We start from the raw sequence: 22912 nt of genomic DNA on the forward strand, positions 1-22912 counted from the left end.
TAAACATAGGACTGAGCACCGGGACCCCAGTTGATGACTTAGAGAAAGTACTGAAGGAGATGTAGTAGCTTGTAATTCCATAGGAAGAACAACAGTATCAACCAACCTGACCCCAGAGCTCCTGGGTACTAAAGCATCAGAGAAAGAGTACTCATGGAGGATCTCATGGCTCCAACCACATATGTAGCCGTGGATGGCATTGTCTGGCATCAATAGGAGGAAAAGCCCTTGGTCCTGTGAAAGATTGCCTCCCCAGAGTAGGTGAAAGCCAAGGTGTTGAGGTGGGAGTGGGTACACAGGGGTGGGAGTATCTTCATAGAAGTAGGAGAAGGATGAGAGGAGATGGGGCAAGGGGAAATGGGATAACATTTGAATATTAAATTTATAAAATATCTAATAAATAAAGAAATGAAAAAAAGTATTAATAAACAAGTCTTCATCTTTGCATTCTGTTGAAAACACAAACAGTATGTGCAGCATGTTTAATAATATGTAATATGCAAAAGCTTTGTGTTGCTGTTAGCAACATCTACTCTACCAACTACACTTATTCACAAGTGCACCACTACTAAACACAGTTACATCACTAAGCTTGTTAGTATGGGGTTCTTAAATTTGTCAACACTGGAAAATCTTTGTGTAATGATTATATTCATTTGATTCAGTATTGTAGACTTCCAAGGTATTCAGAAATTCATTGCCAATGAGTCCCCCTGTGTAAATGGTATTCCGTAAACTTGTGATCATAACATTGCTCCTTGGTGAAGTCATATTTCCCATCATCTTCCATTCATTTCCAGTTGAATCATACATCTCCACACAACTAGTGGCATGAGAACCATCATTGCCACTGCCTACAAAATATTTTACACCAAAAATAGCAACTCTAGCTCCTTGACTAGCCACATTCATGGTTGCAATTACAGTACAGGTGTCATTTTCAGGATTACATTGTTCTACTGTGTAGATTCTGCACCTCCAATTATATACAAACAACCACCAAGTTCACAAACTGCAGACTAGTGTCTTTGAATGTCAACAGGAGTACAGCTTGTACATGACATTGTTTCAGTATCAAATATATCACAATTTTTCAGTCCTTTCTGACCATATGCTTCAAAGCAACCAACAATGTACAATTTCCCATTCAGAGTACACACTTCTGCATTTCTATGGTTAGTTCTCAACTCTGAAATAGGGGTACAGTCATCAATACTTGAATCATACATTTCTCCACAATTAAGGTCATCTGAATGTCCATTTGATACACCTACCACATAGAGCTGTCCCATCAGTACAGCCATTGGAAAGTGGGCACTTGGTGTTCTCATGGGAGGGAGGAAGGACCAATGATTTGAATGTGGATCATAGCATTCAACTGTTCACAAACATTCCTCTCATGCCACCTGCAGCTATGAGTTTGCTATTCATCATGAGTTTGCTATTTATCTCTGCCAGTCCAGACCCTGGTAGGCACTTACCTGGTTGCATCTCAAAGCTTAAACTCTTGCTCAATTTTGGAGTACTTGTTGGTTAGCTCTGTGGATTGTTCTGCCCATAAGGAAAATGACACAGAATGTACCATCCAACACAAGCAGGCACAAGTAAGTGGTATTTGAAGTCTTTTCTGAAGCAATGATTTTCCACTAATACTTAGGACTTTGCAAGGAATCATTTGGAGAAGAGAGACATCCAGTGGAACTGTCACTTATCTGCTTTTGGCCATTCTCACAAGGTGGCTTTTACTGCACGAACTACTGTCAACATCACTGCCAAACACCTCACCCTATCCATCTAGAGGGTTCCCGTCAAGCAGCTTGTGATCAGTAGAAGGTTTGAACCTCTTCCATGAGCTTTTCCAGGCTGTCTCTATTCTTCCAGATTCTATGCTGCACGCAGTTGTTTACCTTTGCATATAATTTGCCATTGCTGTACAAGCAAACATTATCTTCAAGCATTACCTCCAACTTTAGTCTTGTAAGCTTCAGAAATTCCTCCTCTTCTGAAAGTTATAACAAATGCTCCTGGATATGAATGTAAACTTTACTCAACAAACAGGAGTCTCCCATACAACTTACAAACTTTTAAGAGATGCAGCTAGTAACACACATTCTAGATAGTACATAATCTCTGCAGAACTGCTTTCTTCTGTACATCTTCAGCTTCTTTGCTGCAGAATAGACATCCTTTACTAAATCCTTATCAGCTTTAAACTGAGCAGTGTATTCGTAATTCAACTTCTGAATTGAGATCATCCAACTTCATGGGAGAAACTTCCTGAGGGTCACTATCACTATTAAAGATTTCAAATAGGGGAACAGCAAGCCAGGACTGCCCTGTGTACTAGCATCTCATGGCCACAAACCTGAACATCAAACATGAAAGTCGAACATCACGGAACAGCCCACTTTTCCTCAAGGCATTTAATTTGACAACAGGACATTCAATAAAAATTTCATCTTCAAACATGAAATATCCATTAGGAATCATATTTCCTTATAAATTTGGCAATTGTTACTGAAGAGAAATGTGTCACTGAAAACGCAAATGATCCAAAGACAAAGGAGTATGGAAACAAAGCACTTCATCATGGTGTGAAGATAGGCGACTGAGTGAGGGTAGATGTCTTAAGTTTTAATGGTGGTTCCAAAACTATCAGGCTTGAAAATGAAGTAATCAAGTCATTAAAAGCTATAGACATGAATTTCTTCTGTGATAATCATGCATCATAATCTGGGTCATCTCGGAAGAGATGGTGAAATTCATCTCCAGAGCTTCGATGGGCTGCAGTGGGAAGGTGCTGAAAGGGACACAGGGCAACTGGTTTGGAGGCTGCGGGCAGAAGAAGACTACTGGGTTCTCACAGGAACTAGCTTGCTACCAGGAAGCACCCAAACCTCTGAGCAACTGACTTTCACTCACATCCCAAACACAGTCAACTCGTACAATTTTTACACATAGGGAAAAGCCACTAAACAAAGAATTATATTTTGAAATGATATTTAAGCACACAGAAGAGCTGAAGAATTAGATAAGAAGTCTAAGAAGTAATTTAGAATGTGCACTGCTATATTGTATTGTCATTATATATTTGTTGCACATATGAGTTTTGTTTTTTACTTAACATTAGATTTTATAAGCTTCACTAGTCAGTAAGCATTATAAATTTATACTATATTCCCATTTATCAGGGTTTGTGGAGTATAAGCCAAATGACCTTGAAATACTTTCTGCCTCCCATTTACTACATATGATAACTAATAAATTGTATATATGGTTGATATAAGAATAAAGGGTATTTAAATGTGAAAAATGAAATATGCTTTCTGAATACTAGTTTTAATTATATTGAAATACTCAATTTTGAAACTTGTTTTAAAGAGGTTTTAATTTTTGTATTTATTTTTACTTAATTTTGTTATCATTTATTTATAGTATTTTGTGTGTCCGAATGTTTTACCTGAATGTCTAAATGTGCAGTATTTGCGTACCTAATACCCATAGATGTCAGAAAAGGGAATTGGTTTCCTTGGAACCATTGTAATAAATGCTTGTGAACCTCTGTGCTTTGTACCTTCATACTCTGAAAGAAACTCAAGTGTCCTGAACTACAGAATCATCTCTACATCCCTCCTTTGGGAACTTTCTATTGACAGAATTACAGAGCATTTGTCAATAAGCATACTGAGTTTGTTTAGCATGGGAATGTTAACAAATGGAAAATTAACATACTATTAAACACTGGCATGGACTTTCCATATGGAACTGCTTTAGTACAAAATTAGATGTAAACAATGAACAAATGGGACATCATAATGTTAAAAGGTTCTGTACAGTAATGCCAGTGATCGAGTGAAAAGAAAACTCATAGAATGAGAGAAAAACTTTGCTAGTTCTACATCTTACAGATGATTTGTGGCTAAAATATACAACAAATAAAAATAAAAGAAACACTACGAAAACAATACAATTAAAGGAAAATGGACTGTGGTACTATAAATTTCTCACAATAAGAAATACAAATGCCTGCTAAATACTTTTCATACAGAGAGACAGAGAGAGAGAGAGAGAGAGAGAGAGAGAGAGAGAGAGATTCACTATGTCACTATGTAGTCTGGGTCGCTAAGACCTTAAAATGGAGACCAGGCAAACCTTGATCTCATAATATCCTCCCCAGCCCCTGCTGCTGCTCACAAGTTCTTAGATTAAAGGCTTTATCACCATGTTTGACCTGCTAGTAAACATATCTTTAAAGTGTACAATACCCTTAGGCATCAGAGAAATGGAGATTAAATAACTTTAATTACATCTCATTGGAAGACAGACTTTTGGGGGTGGGTAGGGAAAGTTCACTGGCTCTCTTTGTCCCTCTTCCCAATGGGGTTACACTGAAGACAATTTTTTCTGCTTTCTTTTTTTTTTTCTTTTAAATAAAACTTTCTTAGAATGTGTTGCTGGGCCTGGCTTGGGGAACAGGATGTGAAGTTCAGTTTACATAACAAAATGGCAGCCACTGTTGATCTAAGAAACATAGGTCTCATCTTGATATCCTATATATAAAGCACTGTGATTTCACATTAATATCTCATTATAAAGTGATATAAAGCCATGTATTTATACTATTTTTAACTTAATCTCAACTTTCCTTTTTAAAATAAATATAAAATCTCCTCTCACATAATATATTCTGATTCTGGATTCCCCTCTCTTTACTCCTCCTAGTTCTCCCCCTCCTTCCTTTCCAACCAGATGACATTTTTAACTTTTAGATTGGTAGAAGCCAGTGGTCTGCCAAGTTAATAGATTGCAAAGAATTTTTGTCTAATAGTCACAAGATATTATGTCTGACACAGACAAGTGTAAGGAATGGATGTTCTGGAGGAAAGAGTCAAGGTAAGTCCATTAGCTTCTGGACTTGAAACATCCCACTCTCTCCACAATACTGATACTGCAATCAGTCAGTTACTGAAGGCACAGCTTCTTTCTCTGAGTTTCCGCTCACACCAGTAAAAGACAAAGATAGTTTCAGGGTATCTGCCACTCAAGGTGAACTGATCTGGACAGGAAAGACATTAAGTCCCAAGCAGCTCCCGGAGTCATTTTACTTCAGAGCCATTTTACCAAATGTCTACTTCAGTAGCCCCCAGCCGCTTTTTGCCTCTACTTTATGGAAAACAAAAATGAGTTGGGAGTTCATTTAGGATTCCTGAGAAAACTCTGACACTTAGTAGATTTTTAGCTGATTAATCTTTTAACAATGGAGAGTGATTTCTGAGACATTATGGGCAAAAGCCAATCTCTGCCCCTGAAAACAAAACTCTGGCCATTTCATTCAGTTTTGCGTTTCTTTGTTCAACATATTTTGTACTGAAAATCATGACTAGTATGTCTTTAAAAATATGCAGAAATGAATGTGTTTAGGATAATTTTAGACTGTTTTAAGAAAGAGTTTCATGTGTATATTTTTAAGACTAAAATGAAAGAATTAAAGTTAAATTTAAGGGGAAAAAAGCAGGTTTCTGAACTTTCCCTCAGAAGTCTTTGCTTTAGCATTTTAGTATTTTAATACTTTTTAAAATGTTAATCTGGTACATTGGCTATTATTTATGGAATATCAAGTTTTGAGAAAATATGACTACAGACTTTGGACAGTATAATCTAAAAATAGCTGTAAAATCTCTTTTATTATTAAGTGCTAAAATAATATCATAACTCCTTTTGCTAGACAAACTTGAAATATAATCTTAAAATTTTAATTTCTGCTTTAACCTAAACCAGGATACATTTGCCATGGCCCATTTAAAATGCACATATATTGACAATGTTAACATGAGCTAAATTTTGCTTTGCAAATGTTGCTGAGAGATAATATAGTTTTTGTAACATGCTGAAGGACCCTAGGGGCTTTCATCAGCCTTACACCCAACACTTCAGGTGAAGGCTAGGCCAAGTACCAGCTTCTGGTCTTCGGTCAAGGCTAGGCCAATTCCATTTTCCACATGCAGTTCTTGGGAGGAGCAGGAACATTCTTGAAAAATCAAAAAATGTAGTGCCTGTCACCTCACCGTCTGATCCCAGATAAAGTTCGAATGCACGTCATATGCTTGTTAGCCAATAGATTAAAAGGTCAACATGCTTAGCCAATAAGTTTAAACTGTAACCTTGCTGATGTAACCTGTACCCCTAAAAAGTATAAACACTGCTTGTTAAGCCATTCAGGGTCATGAAGGGCTAATTGAGGGTTGACCCCAATACCCTGGAAAAATAAACCATTCTCCTGTCTTACTTGGGGGGTTTCTGGATAGTTAAGACTCCCTGGAGCCTTACAATGCATTTTGATGTCTTAATATGGGTTTCAGGTCACATTCCCTTGGTTCTTTAGTCTCCTCAGTGTGGGATCTGGAAGTGAAGGATTCAGGGATGTTACCTGGACATAGCGGTCCTACTACCTGCCATCTCTATGGCAATACATTCGGAGACAGTAATTGGTAGAGGTGATAGCTTTAGAAAATGAGGTAGAAATTACGTGCCTCACACAAAGGTAGTCACCTGTTTTGAAGGGAAAAACATCTCAGAGGCTTTTCTACGGCAATAGATGAAAATTTCTCCTACACAGATAAATTCTTTCTTCTCTATAGGAAGTCCTTGAAGGTTAGAAAATTGCTCTTTCAGGAAGTTTTATACTATGTGAATTCTTGCATACTTATTAACATATTCATAGGTAAAGAAAGGATAACTGCTGAAAGTGAAAGTACTTTTGAGGAATGGTAGACTTGCCAGGGAACAGTTGAGGTGGGTGATTGAGTAGGTGAGCCTGGCAAAAGCTTTATTTTTATTTACTCTGCATATCGGTGGTTAGATAAGTCAAGATACTTTCTTCTTGAGAAGACATATCTTTTTCTTTATAATTTCTTGTTTGTCTTTTGTAATTTTACTCTGCTCTGTTACCATAACCAGACATTTGATTTCACTCAATATCCACAATTCAACACAAACATTTTTTTTTTGAGTTTGAGATCAAAAAGTCAGACTAGCTTAATAGGAAAGATATTTTTTTTTTAAAAGGGCATTAGGGAGGGAACAAATCAATTTGGTATAAATGGGCATTGTTTAATAACCTTTCTTCACCATGACTTGGGACGGAATTTATCAATCTCGAATGAAATGGATACACAATGTAAGCATGCACACCACACACACACACACACACACACACACACACACACACACACACACACACACTTATGCCAGTAGTAATATGTAGTCAGTTTGAAAGACAGCTTTCCCTCTTATACCTTTTTGATAAAAGACATTTGGGTCCCACTAATTGCAAAGATGGGAGGTTGGCTGTCTCCCCACAGACAAGGTTGGAGAGGTCAGATGTGAAAAAACAAGGCTTTTGTAGTTCCTGAGATAGGGTTTCCAAATTGACCAGTTTGGCCATCAAAATGGGTGTGGTTACAGGAGCTTAACATAACAATGGGTTCAAAGGTAATTATTACCAAAGTAGTCCGCCTAGCAACCTTTTGAAATAAAGGTAGGTTACAATATCATTGAAACAAAGACATAGTTGTCTTTCCTGGAACTGGAAATACTGAAACATTTGTAGTTAAGGTTACAGGTGGGGCATAGCTCAGTGCTTGAGATTAATTGTTTAATGGTTGCCTGCGCCCTAAACTATTCACCATCTGACCCTACCTGCACTAGAGGTTTAGGGGTGAGGTGGTACAGAGTCAAATATACAGACTCCAGGGGCAGGTGAGAAACACTGCAACAAGCTCTCTGAACACTGCAGCACGTTCCTTTGATGATCCTCCCCCTGTGCCTCAATGGTCTCAAGAAAGAATCTCTTCTAAACAGCAGTTCCTGATTGGCTGGCATTGTCTGTACCAGAAATCCTCAATCTCTCAGGCAGTCCTAAATTAGGTCCTCCTGCAGGAGATGCTTTTGCAGCTGAACAACCCCTAGTGTTTCACATAGAGGCAGCCTGGCCATTCCTGCTACAGTTTAATCATAGACAGGAATGAGCCTAGTTTGTCTATAAGATGGTTTTTAAAACTAAGATGGAGACAGTATGGTTCATCATTTCAACTAAGCATTTCTTCAAAATTCCCTTTTTGTTTGAACAATTGTATTTCTTTGAAATATTGAAACTTGTCTTTTGAAAAACTTGATATTACAACATACTATGCAAAATAGTTTTATTCTTTAAATGATGATGCTGTCTTCTGTCATAACTCTGTGCTTCTTATAGTGTTAAGTGAATGTCATAGGCCCTTACTAAAAGAAAAAGAATCACACATGTAGCTAGTGGGTATACACCATAGAAGTTGTTCCTCTGATTATTTAAGATCTCTAGAAATTTCTTTTACAAAACAAATATTAGATACCAACTTTTCTTTCTTTTTTTCTTTTTTGAGCTGAGTACCAACCTTAGGGTCTTAAGCTTGCTAGCAGCGCTCTACCACTGAGCTAAATCCCCAACCCCTTAGGGGATACCAACTCTCAATAGGGGTGTGTGTGTGTGTGTGTGTGTGTGTGTGTGTGAGAGAGAGAGAGAGAGAGAGAGAGAGAGAGAGAGAGAGAGAGAGAGAGAGAGAGAGAGAAGATGAGGAGGAAAAGACATATTTAAAATAGCTAACAGGTCAAAATACTAAAATGATAGTTAGTATTAGGGAAGTGTTATCAAAAGTACAAACGATCCACAGGGAAAAATTTCACAAAATCTGGATTATAAGAAGGGTGTGCTGACAGGAGCCTGATATAAATGTCTCCTGAGAGGCTCTGCCAGAGTCTGACAAATACAGAGGCAGATGGTTACAACCAAACTTTGGACTAAGCATGGAGTCTCCAATGAAGGAGTTAGAGAAAGGAGCTGAAGGGGTTTGGAACCAATAGGAAGAACAACAATGTCAACCAACCAGATCCCCCCAGAGCTCCCAGGGACAAAACCATCAACCAAAGAGTTCACATGGAGCGACCCATGACTCCAGCTGTATATGTAGCAGAGAGTGGCTTTGTCTGCCATCAATAGGAGGAGAAACTCCTGGTCCTGTGAAGGTTTGATGCTCCAGAGGAGGGAATGGCAGGGCAGGGAGTGGGGAGTGGGTAGGTGGGTGTGTAGATGGGGGAGCACCCTTATAGAAGCAGGGGGAGGGAGCATAGAATGGGGGTTTCTAGAGGGGAAACCAGGAAAGGGGATAACATTTGAAATATAAATAAATAAAATATCCAATTAAAAAAAGAAAGCCATTTTAATATTTGAACTAGTCCCTGTTCACATATCTTGTGTGTCTGGAGTTTTCATCTCAATTGGTGTGTGTTTTTATTCGATATAAAGGTAACTACATGCTATAATTTTTTCATTTTTCCTAACTGTGGAAATATTGTCACTCAATTAAGAACTTCATTCAGTATTGTTCCTATAAAGATAGTTCTTTTTTACTTAGTTACTTATTTCTTAAAATGTATAGTGGATAGACCTGGGTGATTGTTTAAAAAGTAGTCTCTGTGTTGGGTATGCTATGTTAAATTTATAGGGGGTATCAGTAAACAGAGGGCTTTCTGCTTTCTGATAGTTTGAAACAAGTCATTTAATTGATACTGTTGGACCATTCTCTATTTATTTTTTTTAAATCTTGTCTTTTTAATAACATATTTAGAGCAATGTTAATTAGAATAAAAATAAAAATTGATTCTCTGTTCTATAATACAAATCAAAATTTGAGAACTAATAAGATTTTCTATTTCAACATTTTTAGTGTTCTGATATAACTATATCAGTGAAAAATTAGAACTTTATTATTTTGCCTAAAGAACAAAGGTGTTACTACAGAGACTGTTTTGCTCTTTGCGATATATTTAACAAAAGAATTTTTTTAAAAAAAAATCAATTATTTTTTGAGCTTTGCGGTTTTTATTTCAGACATTTTAGAAAATATCCATTTTTACTGGATATTTATTATTTAAATTAAATGTTCCCCCACCCACCCACTGCCACCTGCATCCCCATCTTAACATTCCCCTACACTGGGGCATCTAGCCTTGCAAGACCAAGAGTTTCTACCCCCCACTGATGCCCAACAAGGTCATCCTCTGCTACATATGTAGCTGGAGCCATGGGTCTGTCCATGTGTACTCTTTGGGTGATGGTTTAGTCCCTGGGGAGCCGTGGTTGGTTGGTATTTTTCTTCTTATGGGGTTGCAAACCCCTTCAGCTCCTTCAATCCTTCCTTTACTCCTCCATTGGGGACCCCACTCTCCTTCTTTGAAAATTGTCCATTTCATCCACATTCCCCTGTTTTGTTGAGTATAGGCTTTTGTAGTAGCATTTGATGATTTTTTTTTAATTTCCCCAGTTTCTGTTGTTATGTCTTTCTTTTTATTTTTTGATTTTATTAATTTTGGATACTTTTTCTGTGCCTTCTGTCATTTTCTCAAAGGATCAGCTCACTCATTTTTATAGTTTTTTTTAGTTTACTTTAGTTTATACTTGTCGATTTCAGCACTCAGTTTGCTTATTTTCTGCTCTCTACTCCTCTTGGGTATATTTGCTTCCTTTTGTTCTAGAGCTTTTAGGTGTGTTGTCAAGCTGCTAGTGTATGCTCTCTCCTGTTTCTTTTTGGAGGCCCTTAGGGCTATGAGTTTTCCTCTTTGCACTGCTTTCATTGTGTCCCATAAGTTTGGATAATGCCTTCATTTTCATTACATTCTAAAAAGTCTTTAATTTCTTTCTTTCTTCCTTGGCCAGGTTATCATTGAGTAGAGTGTTGTTCAGCTTCCACGTGCATGTGGGCTTTCTGTAGTTATTGTTGTTCTTGAAGACCAGTCTTAGTGCATGGTGATCTGATAGGATGCATGGGATTATTTTGATATCCTAGTATCTGTTGAGGCTGTTTTGTGACCAATAATATGGTCAATTCTGGAGAAGGTTCCATGAAGTGCGAGAAGGGATATTCTTTTGCTTTAAGATGAAATATTCTATAGATATCTTTTAAATCCATTTGGCTCATAATTTCTGTTCATTTCTCTGTATCTGTTCACTTTCTATTTCCATGTTAGCCTGTCTTGTTGCCTCTGACAGTGTTTTGACCATCTTATAAGCCTGTGCATCAACACTCCTGGAGACTGGCTTTCTCCCAAAGGGATCTTCTACGGAGAGATGTGGCACATGGTCAGTTCTGGGTATAGGCAGAAACCAAAAGTATCCTATACCAGACTGTTCCTCAGTTCCTGTGTCCAGAAGGCTTCAAGTGGGTTCCTCTTGGGCCGGGAATGTAAGCAGAAGTGGTGCTCTCACCTATGCTTTAGGATTGTCCTCACTTCTGAGAATCCAGCTCTAGTCCCATGGGATTTGGGTACAGAGATCTGTGGCACCTAGAACATTTTCTTAACCAAGTCAAAGTATATTTAGAGATTGGTTTTGTTGCACTTTGTAAAATATATTTGCGTTTAGAAACATGTATAATTGTGAATCCAAAGTTTATATATTATGCAAAATTTGCAGAGTTCAAAACATCTAAGTACCATAAATGCAAAATAAGCAACTGGGTCTGAAGCCAAGTGTAGTTGAATGTGAAAGCCAAATGTAGTTGAAGGTGAGAATATATCAGGGGCTGCAGAAAAGAGGAGCCAGTCTCAGCAATGGCTATGACAGACCAACTTTCCTCAGCTTCCCCATAGCCATGGATTAGTATGATAATTCAAAATATGGGGAAGAAAAGGCCTCATGATATTACCCTGAATGGAAAAGGGCTAGATAAATAATGGAGATTGTGAATTAGAGGGCTAACAGAAAAATTCTTCCAATCCACACAGCTATACCTCTGGTATTTTAAATTTTTATTTTCTTCAATTTTTAAAGAAAGTATCTTACTATGTATCCCGGGTATACCTGTAACTCGCATTATAGACTAGGTTGGCTGTGAGTTTAAGACATATTAATATAGAGGCTGTGTGTGTATGTGCCTTTTATTTACAAACAGAAATGGTCTAAGTTGGGAAGGAGCCCCATACAAGGATATTTAGTAAAATATCAATTACTACACCTCTTTCCAGAGTTCTGTAATTAAAGTTTAAATCCTGACTACTTGGCACTAATTAAATGTGTTCTAACCTGATTCTTTACTTACAATTTTACATTATATTTGTTTAGGATACATTATGTATATTATATTCTACCCCAGGTATAGATGTTAAAATAGAAAGTGGAAGAACTGAAGATTTGAAGAGCACTTGCATCTCTCTTAGGCTGTCAGACTATTGAACCAATACACATCAAGGAAATGGGAATTTCTTCAGGAATCTCATGCTGGGAGAAGGAAGATGCTGAGTCCGATGGGAAACTTATCTCAATATAATACTTAATTAAAGAGCACACCAAAAAGATGGTTTATTGTGATCAAATATGCTTCATCCCAAAGATAGAGGGATGGTTCAACATATAAAAATTTTTCAATGTAATTCAACATATAAACAAACTGAAAGAAAAAAAAATCATCTCATTATACACTGAAAAAGTCCTTGACAGAATCTATCACCTTTTCATGATAGAGGTCTTACAAAGATCAAGAATATAAGGGAGATATCTAAACATAATAAAGGCAATTTGTAGCAAGCCTATAGCTAATATTAAATTAATTCTTTTTTTTTCCCGGAGCTGAGGATCGAACCCAGGGCCTTGCGCTTGCTAGGCAAGCGCTCTACCACTGAGCTAAATCCCCAACCCCTTAAATTAATTCAATATTAAATTAAAGGCAGAAAACTCAAAACAATTCAACTAAAATCACATAGAAGACAAGACTTCCACTATCTTCATATACATTAAATATAGTAATTGACATAAATTTTTATGTAGAATAATAAGACAACTAATAGAATAGAGATATGAGTTGAAAAGGAAAATGTCAAAGAATTGCTATTCACAGACGATATGATAGTATATATAATCAACTCCAAATATTCTACTAAGGAACTCTTACAGCTGATAAACACTTTCAGCAAAGTATTTATATTTATGGTTAACACAAAATTTCAGCAATCCTCTTATATACAAGTAACAAAGAGGTTGAGAAAGAAATCATTGAATGGACCCCTACACAATAGCCACAAACATTATAAAATACCTTGGAGGTAACTTTAACTAAGCAACCAAAAGACCTGTATGAAAAAAAACTTCAAGTCTTTCAAGAAGGAAACTAAAGATACCAGGAGGTTGAAAGATTTTCCATGTTCATGGACTAGTAGGATCAACTTAATAATAATAGACATGTTTCCAAAAGCAATCTACAGACTCAATACAATCCCCAACAAAATTCTAACACAATATTTTACAGACCTTGAAAGGACAATATCCAACTTCATATTCTCCATATATCTCCAGGATAGATAACATACTGCTATAATTTATAATGTTATATAGGATAAGAATATCCTGAGGCATCGTCACTATCAATTTCAATCTGCACTATAGAGCAATACTGAAAAAATTACATGGTATTGACATAAAAACAGACAGATTGATCAACGGAATCTAATCCAAGTACCAGGCATACATCCATACGCCTATGGACACCTTATTTTTTGTAAAGAAGCTAGAAATAGACAATAGAAAAAAAAAAGAAAGCATTTTCAATAAATGGTGCTAATCTAACTGGGTATGAATATGTAGAAGAATCCAAAGAGATCCATACTTATCACCACTCAAACTCCATTCCAAATGGATCAAAGACCTCAATGTAAAACCAAAAACAATAAACCTCATAGAAGAGAAAGTAATGAATAGTGTTGAATGCATTGACACAGGAGACAACTTTGTGAATGCAAATAGATACAATTCTGACACCCTGCAAAAACTTAAGTCCATGTGGATCAACAACCTCAACCTAAAACCAAAAATACTGAAAATGAGAGGAAAGGATGTGGTGAATAGGCTTGAATGCCTTAGCATAGGATGTCAATTTCTGAACAAACATTAATAGCTTAAACGTTAAGGTCAACAATAAATTAGACCTCATGAAACTAATAAGCTCTTATAAGACAAAGGACACTGTCAAAAGCACAAAATGAGAAAATATTTTCACCAATTCCATATTTGAAAGAGTTCTAATATCAAAAATACTAGTTCAAGAAATTAGACATTAACAAACTAAATAATCCCATAAAAATGGGGTACACAAATTAAGGAGAAACACTTAAAGAAATGTCCAATATCCTTAGCCATCAGGGAAATGCAAATCAAAACTACTTTGAGATTACATCTTGCAACTGTCAGAACAACTAAGATAAAAATACAAGTTACAGCTCATCCCTGCAAGGATGTGGGACAAGGAGAATACTCCTCAATTGCTGGTGGAAGTACATACTTGGGCAACTACTTTGCAAATCAATATGGCAGTTTCTCAGAAAATTGGAAATCGAATTACCTCAAGACCTAGCTATACAACTCCTGGGCGTATACAGAAAGAACAATCTATCCTAGCACAAGGATTCTTGCTTAATTATATTCTATATTCTTAGCAGCTTTATTCATAGTAGCCAGAAACTGGAAACAATCTATAAGTCCCTCAAAGAAAGAATGGATTTTAAAAAATGTTGTATATTTACATAATGGCGTATTATTCAGCTGTTAAAATATTGTCATAAATTTTCTGGCAAATAGAACTAGAAAGAAATCATCCTGAGTGTTTTCTGAGGTGACCCTGATTCAGAAAGGCAAACAGGACATGTATTCACTTACAAGCAGACATTATCCATAAAGGATAATCATGCTATAATCCATTGATTTAAAGAGGCTATGTAACAAGAACAGCTTAAGTGATGGGTGCAAGGATGTTCTAGGGAAGGAGAAATAGAAAAGATTTGACAGGTGGACCAGGGGGCATGGAGATTGTAACAGGAGGGATTGGGTGGTGATAGGGGATGGAAGAAGACAATCCTGGTAGAAATAATTGCAATTGGAGAGCATTTCATGAGCAAGGTAGTAACCTAGCACAGTGGAAACTCAGTGGAATCTACCAGGGTGACACTAGTAAAGATGAGTAATGTGGGACAGGGAGCCTGAACAGACCATCTTCTATAACCAGGCAGAGGCCTGCTTGGGAACAACAACCCAGTCATATAAGACCCTCACCTATAGTTTTCTATCCCTGCACAATGTACTGGAAACAAAACCTATCGTAATAGTTATCAGAGAGACCAGAGAGACTTTATTAAGCAACTGATATGAGCAGATGCAGAAGCCCACAGCAAAATATTAGGTAGGGCTTGGTAAGTTTTGCTGAAGAGAATAAAAAAAAGAATCACAGGGAAGAATGATGCCATAAGAACAAGGCACACAGAATCAATTGACTGGAACTTGAGTGGGCTCATAGAGATCAGGCAATCTGTGTGGTTCTCACCTAGGTCTTCTGCTTATATGTTAGGGTTATACAGCTTTGTATTCTTAGCAAAATACCTAATGGTAGGGAGCAGGCGTATTTCTGACTCTTTGCCACTGCCATTAGAACACTTTTCCCTACTACGGGTTTTCTAGTCAACCTTGATATTAGAATATGTGCTTTGTATGTACCTTTTAAATGCCTTATTTGGTTGATGTCCCTAGAGGCCTGTCCTTTTTTGAGGGGTGAATGAGGGGAGTTGATCTTAGAGATAAAGGGAGATGATATGGGAGGCAGGGAACTATAGTAAAGGATACTGTAATAAGACAATACATTTTAAAAGAATGCTGGGATGGTAGAAACATAAATAATATCAAAGTACAAAGCTTACATAATGGAAGTAGAACTGTTCTATCATGAAACAGGGGTGGGAAATGGGGGAATAAAATATTAATGGAAGTCTTAACCACAGTGAAATTCGCAAGAAAAAGTTATTGAAACCTATAATTTCAACTTATCAAGACATGTTTAATTAGAGGGGATAGAACAACAAATGTAAACTTTAGGAGATAGGAAATATATAAGAATAGGGAGACTGACATAAAGACAAATCTCAAACCTAAGGATGTATCAAGAATCCTTATAGACATCCAGTAGTTTATAAACCAGTTAAAAGAAATATATTATATATTAATTATATCATACATTGTATATTATGTTATATGTTATATTATATATTAAATATAATGCTTTATTTTGTTATAAGAGAAACTCTGAATAAAATGACTCGTGGGAAGACAGTGTTGCTCCCAGATATTATGAGTTATTAAATGGTGCTAGGCACGGGACACTACTCTATGAGGTCCCAGAGGTACCGCTGAAACAACACAGACTATATTAATTACTTTTGTTTACTAGCCTTAACTGGACAGTAAGACCCTATTGCTAATGGCACCACTCACTTTGAATGCAAAGCAATGAGAAATCAGCCTCAAACTGACCAGGATACTCTCCTTGCTAGCTAACTTACATAGTTCCAGAAGATACTATATAGGCTTCTCTGGTCTTGCATGTGCTGGCAAGATATGCACACTCATAAAATAGTGGCATTATGATTATTATAACCAATAACTCTCTGATAAATATGAAAACTCAGGAAATAATGGCACACTTGATACTATAAACTTGGGGAAAGCCCATAGCTGAGGATATTATATGCTCTGGGGGAGAACAACTATTTTTTGTTTCTGTGTTGTTAAATTGTGTCATTCTATGTTATTAATATTCATGTTTATGCCCATAGGTTCATTATTATTTAAACTTTGGTCAAAGAAGAGTTTTGCAGTTGGTGGTGGCTAGTGCAGGCAACTATAACTAGTAATGTTCCAACTGTAAGTAATTCCAGTGGGCACCTGTGGATGCGCTATGTACATCAACCTTCTACCATTCAAGGCTCAGGCAACTTCACAGAACAGGGGGCATAGATAAGATCGGTCAAGAAAAAATTGCAACATGGAGTAATATAGTGGCTCATTTATCTATGAAGTTGATGGTATCCTGGTCTTCATAGCAAGTTGTAGTCAAACTGAGGTTACACACATAAAGAAACACTGTCTCCAATAAAACAAAACAACAAACCTCCCCCCTTTTTCCAGTAAGGATTAAAGGGCCCCATAGGCCTGATTCTTACAAAAGGAGTTATTGGTAGATAATGTTTGTTGAAGGAGGAAGTATCCTTCTCCCTTGTAGACATGGTTGATTGTAGGTTGCTTATGTTCTACTGTATAGCCACATACCCATGTGCACATAGGCAGCATCATTTGGTCTCAAGAGTTATTAGTGACAAAATAAGTAAAAAGTGAACATGAGGCTAGGGGTCAGGTAGGGTATACTACTAATTTTGAGGTAATGGTGGATGAACATAATCATTATACAATATATAAATGTATGGAAGTTTCAAAGAAAGTCTAAGCCCAGCAATCAAGGCAGGGACAGAAGTAACTGCGAATTTAAAAGAGCCTGGTCTTTACTGTAGAGACTACAAGTTATAAGACACTAAGGAATAAATAGTAAGACACAGTTAGAAGAAGAAGAGCAGGAGGAGGAGGAAAAAGAGGAGGGCAATTATGATAGCACGGACTTGAATGATATTATTTTGATATCTATATAAATTCTGTCTAAAAGTCGCAGTGAATATAGATCCTACTGGCATCATCTTGTTTTGTTGTATCTTTTTTAGGGAAACACTCAGATTTATTCTTATATCTGAAAAAGAAAAGTCTTACACCGGTCTTTAGAAGGATATGACTTCTATGAGAGGACTATGTAATTGCTTACCAATTCCATTAAAATATATAAAAATATAAGAATTACATACATACTCATATGTAAAAATGCACATTATGAGTGCACTTTAAAAACTGTTTGCTTTTTTTGGAAGAAAATTGTATTCTCAGCACCTAGCTGATAGGCTTTGAAGTTTGTATTTTTTTTTTTTGGTTGTTTATCTGAGCTGACTTTCCTCATGATTAGTATTTCCCTTTAGTTACATTATACCAGACACATCACATTTTATTTCATCAATCATATTTGATTGCAATACTTGACACAACTAAAACTGTCACTAAATCTGTCACTTGGGAAATTCATGAGAATTTTCTGTTATTATTGATTTATATTTATTTCTTTCTCAGACTATTTTTCATTATTCTCTTCATGGAAGCTTTTCATAGGAGAACTCTAGTAAACTTGAAGAAACTCTTTCTGATTGTAACTCAATATGGGTGCTTATGACAACTTTTGTTAAAAACAATTGATGACATTGGACCTCAAATAATCGTGGAGAGTTTGTAATATTTTGGTATATTGGTGCATTTTCTATAATCTTTTCTTCTATAAAATAATAAATGGAAAGATTTTTTAATAAAGCTTATTTTTCATAATTTCTGAATGTTTTGTGTTTCTGAATCAGTGAAGGCAAAGAAACTTCATTTTAAGCTGTTATATGACTATAGGATTTTACATGACAGTTCTTTATTCATTGTAAAGTTATACTTGTTTGAATGTTTTAAGAGTTTTACAGGTAAATTAAAATATTTGCAGTAATATTTTTATAAACTAGACATTATACATATGATTACGTTTATAACTGAAGTAGGAATATATATTATTTTATAATTTCAGCTCAATTTATAGATGTTTACATTATTCTTCAAATTAAAATTTAAAAGCATATATGTATTGGTTTCTCATTTGACATCAATCTTATTTAGAGGATATTCACTAGGCTCTCAAAAGAATTAATTCTTTCTACTCCATTTCAGGAAATAAATACTGGATGAGGTTTCCAACACTTTCTTTTAACTTCTTTTTAATATCTGTATTTACAAGGTGATCTTTCTGTCATTCAAGATTAGTGGTTTACAACACCGGAGAGATAATTGAATGTGAATATCAAATGTTACAATCCGGAATAATTGCATATTTGTGGTTCATATGGTAGAAATATGTTAAACTTTCACTTTTACCTTTGAGACTTTAAATATTTTAAGGCATTTTCAATTACTAAATAAGTTTCCAAATCCTAATAACTATAAGAATTGCCTCTTGGGTCCTTAGACAATACAAATTTATGAAAAGATGTCAAGGGAAGCATAAGTATTTTATATAGACTTCCTAGGAGAGTAACAAACCAAAAGGATTTTAAACACTTTGGTATTATAAATCATTTGAAAAACATAAATACTTATATACAAAGAATTGGCTGATATTCAAGTCTAACAGACACAGGATAATTAGTTTGAATATTTTACTGCTACTTTGGATGTAATTCAAAAGTAAAATTGAAATAAACAGAAATGTACTCAATTTAGAAGAATACTATGACTTCTAATTTCACAATTTTACAATGTAGCTTTGATTTTTATCAGATTACTTTAATGATAAGGCCTGTGCTATGTTAGAGGATTTTTCAAGTTAATGAACCATATTATAAAACACAAATTACTCAAAAGCACATTAAACTGAGACACAAGATGTACAAAAGAAAAATATGTCTAAATGAGGATTCTGAGGAGAAGTGAGGCTATGTTAAACCAAAGTCCCAATTATTTTGGTAAGAAATCATCACTAGCATTAATATGCTAGTTAGAAATTGGTATTACTCTCAAAATTATCATTTGAAAATATGTAGTAAAACAGCAATAGTAACAAGAAGGAAAAATTACCAGCTTTGAATAAATATGAATAAACATTGTATTCTATTCTTTGTTTGAAATACCAAAAAAATTAATGAATACACTATTATGTAATAGTTGTTATTATCAACATCAGTGTTTTGCAGATAAAGCTGAGCTTTCTCCTCTACCCAGAGAAGGAATGATATACCTACTTACTCCATTTCAAATCTGAGCAACAGACATACTGGTCAAGTTCTCTTTCTTGTACTTTATACATCTTTATTTATTTCTTAATTTCAATTCCACAGACTAGGCTTTACTGCTTGATTTCTTCCTTTCTTTTTTTCTTTTCTCCGATGGGCTGACTCAAAGAACATAGGGTGGTCTGAAGTATGTGTCTCAATGCCTAAGACTACCAAATGTTGCAATGTTTGAAGTCCTAGCTAGAGAAAACAGGGGATTAAATAAAATGATACAAGTAAGAAAGGAAGAAGTTACATTTTTCCCATTTGCTGATTATATGTAGTATCGCATTCATAAGAGATCATGAAGTTTCCATCAAAATCTCTTAGAACTAAGAAATACTTTCTGCATAGTGACAGGATACAAAATCAGCACACAAAGGTCGATATCTTTTCTATATACCAATAATAAACCAACTGAAAAAGAGAACCAGGAAAACAATTCTTTTTATTATAGTTTCAAAACTGCATAGAAATAAATATAACAAAGACAGTGAGAGACATTTTGAAAGAAAACAAACAAACAAACTAAAATCTTTATAATGCTGGCAACACACTTTGAAAATATAAATTGAATCAACAGAATTGACATTGTGGAAATGAACATATTTTCTAAAAGGATTTACAGTACCAATGTAGTGCAAATTAAATTTCAAAGACATTATTCACAAAAACAGAAAAAACATCAAAAATAAAATACTAATATATATATGCCCAAATACGTTGAAGATTTAAAGAAATCCTATATAAAAAGGAATAATGTTAATGGTATAAAACACCTATTTCTAGCAGTTCTATAGAACCATAGTAAACAGAAAATGTTTGGCACTGGTATAGAGACATGAATTGCACATAATTAGGGGATTCAGAAATAAACTCATATAGTTACTTGATCTGATTTTTCACAAAGGCAAAAAGCATTCATTCACCAGAAAAAATAATGTTGTGAAGAAACAATGCAAAGAAAATTAGATATGTCACACCCTGTATACAACATTCAATCCTGATTTAGTACATTAATGTCCTAAAACTCTAAAGCTGTTATAGAAAACCATAGGGAGAACTGTTAAACATGTAGGCATATAAGTAAAGGTTTTTTGATAGGAAATCTAATGGCTCAGAAAATAAAAGCAAGAACTGACCACTAGTACTACATAAAATTAAGGAACATCTACAAAAAAGGGGAAAATATCAATGAAACAGGATAAAAATATTAGTATGTTTATGTTTGAAAGAGAATTAATATCTGTTTTATGTAAACACTGAAAATATTTACATGTCCTATATGCCAAATCTGTAAGTGAAATTGGAATTAGGGAACGTTTCTCAAATATGAAGTATAAATGTCTCCAAAAAGAAAAAAGTACTCAGTATCTTTAACTATCAGATAAATGCAGATTAATACTATACTGAGATCTCATTTCTCTCCAATCAGAACAGTTATCACAAAAAATAAGATAAAAAAGCAAGTATTATTGAATATGTAGAATAAAGAACTTTTATACAGTGCTGCTAAATTAATGCAACCACTATTGAAATCAGCTTGGAGGTTCACCCTCATATAAAAATATACTACTACCATAGGACACCACTCTAGTAATTCTGGGTATGCTACAAAATGACTCTAAATGAACATATCATAGAGATATTTTCACATCCATATTAATAATTTTGCTATTCACAGTAACCAAGAAAGCAAATCAGTCTAGACATTTATCAATGGATAATTAAAGGGAAATGAATTTATTCAATGGTAAGTAATACTGAAGTAACATTTGCATAAAAAAGAATTCATCTGGACATCATTAAGTGAGCAAAACCATCAAGACTCTGAAAGCCGTGTTTTCTTTAACTTATAGAATACAGATTTTGTGTAGATGCATACTGTTGTTTATAGATTCATAATATGAAAGCAGAAGAGAGACTAGAGGCAAGAGGCATAATAGGAATGGGAGGAGAGGAATATAAAGGAAGGGTTAGGGGGATAAATATTGTAAATTTACATGCTTTACCTTAAAGAAATTGTCATCAGAAGACACACACTTTTTATAATGAATAGATATGGTAGTTTATATGAGTTTCCGTACAATCTTGAATAGTTGTTCCCTTTGAGGGCACTGTTTATTGAGGTTAAGATGGTGCAGCTTGGCTGGAGGAATTATGTGACTGTGGGCAGGGTTTGAAATTAAAAGCTTTGTGCTAGTTTGATTCACTCTATTTGCTTTGTGTTTGTAGTTCATCTACATGCTCCTGTGACAGTCTCTGTTGCTTGCTACCATACCTTCCTGAAGGGAGACACTTTTATCCAGCTGGAACTGTGTACAAAAATTAATCCTTTCATAAGAGACTTTTGGTCATGATGCTTTATCACAGCAACAGAAAGGCAGATGATTTAATAATATAGCAATGCAATTTTAAAAATATACTAAAGCTTACTAAAACAGAATCAGGCTAGAAATATGGCTATTGGTAAAATACTTGCTTAGCATGCAGGGAGCTTTGGGAAAGATTCCTACCACATTTAAAGAAAATGAAAGCAAAAAATGTTAGTGGTATATATACTTATAATCGGGGCACTCTGGAGGTAAAAACTGGAGTGTCATTAGCCCATTATCTCCCTATCTATTCAACATAGTACTTGAAGATCTAGCCAGAACAATTAGACAAGGAAAGGAGGTCAAAGGGATACAATTTGGAAAGGAAAAAGTCAAATTATCACTATTTGTAGATTATATGATAGTATACTTAAGTGACCCCAAAAATTTCACCAGAAAACTCCTAAACATGATAAACAACTTCAGCAAAGTGGCTGGATATAAAATTAACAAACAAAGCAATAGCCTTCCTCTACTCAAAGGATAAACAAGCTGAGAAAGAAATTAGGGAAATGACACCCTTCACAATAGTCCCAAATAATATAAAATACCTCAGTGTAACTCTAACCAAGCAAGTGAAAGATCTGTCTGACAAGAACTTCAAGTCTCTGAAGAAAGAAATTGATGAAGACCTCAGAAGATGGAAAGATCTCCCATGCTCATGGATTGGCAGGATTAATATAGTAAAAATGGCTATTTTGCCAAAAACATCTACAGGTTCAATGCAATCCCTATCAAAA

At 35.3% G+C, this 22912-nt stretch overlaps 1 pseudogene; it reads right to left on the reverse strand.

The window, feature by feature from the left end:
* Nucleotides 1–618: 618 nt before the first annotated feature.
* Nucleotides 619–2490, reverse strand: LOC116888006 (annotated as a pseudogene).
* Between the last annotated feature and the right edge of the window lie 20422 nt (nucleotides 2491–22912).

The sequence above is a fragment of the Rattus rattus genome, chromosome X (genome assembly GCF_011064425.1).
Source record: "Rattus rattus isolate New Zealand chromosome X, Rrattus_CSIRO_v1, whole genome shotgun sequence".
In the NCBI taxonomy this organism is placed as follows: Eukaryota; Metazoa; Chordata; class Mammalia; order Rodentia; family Muridae; genus Rattus; species Rattus rattus.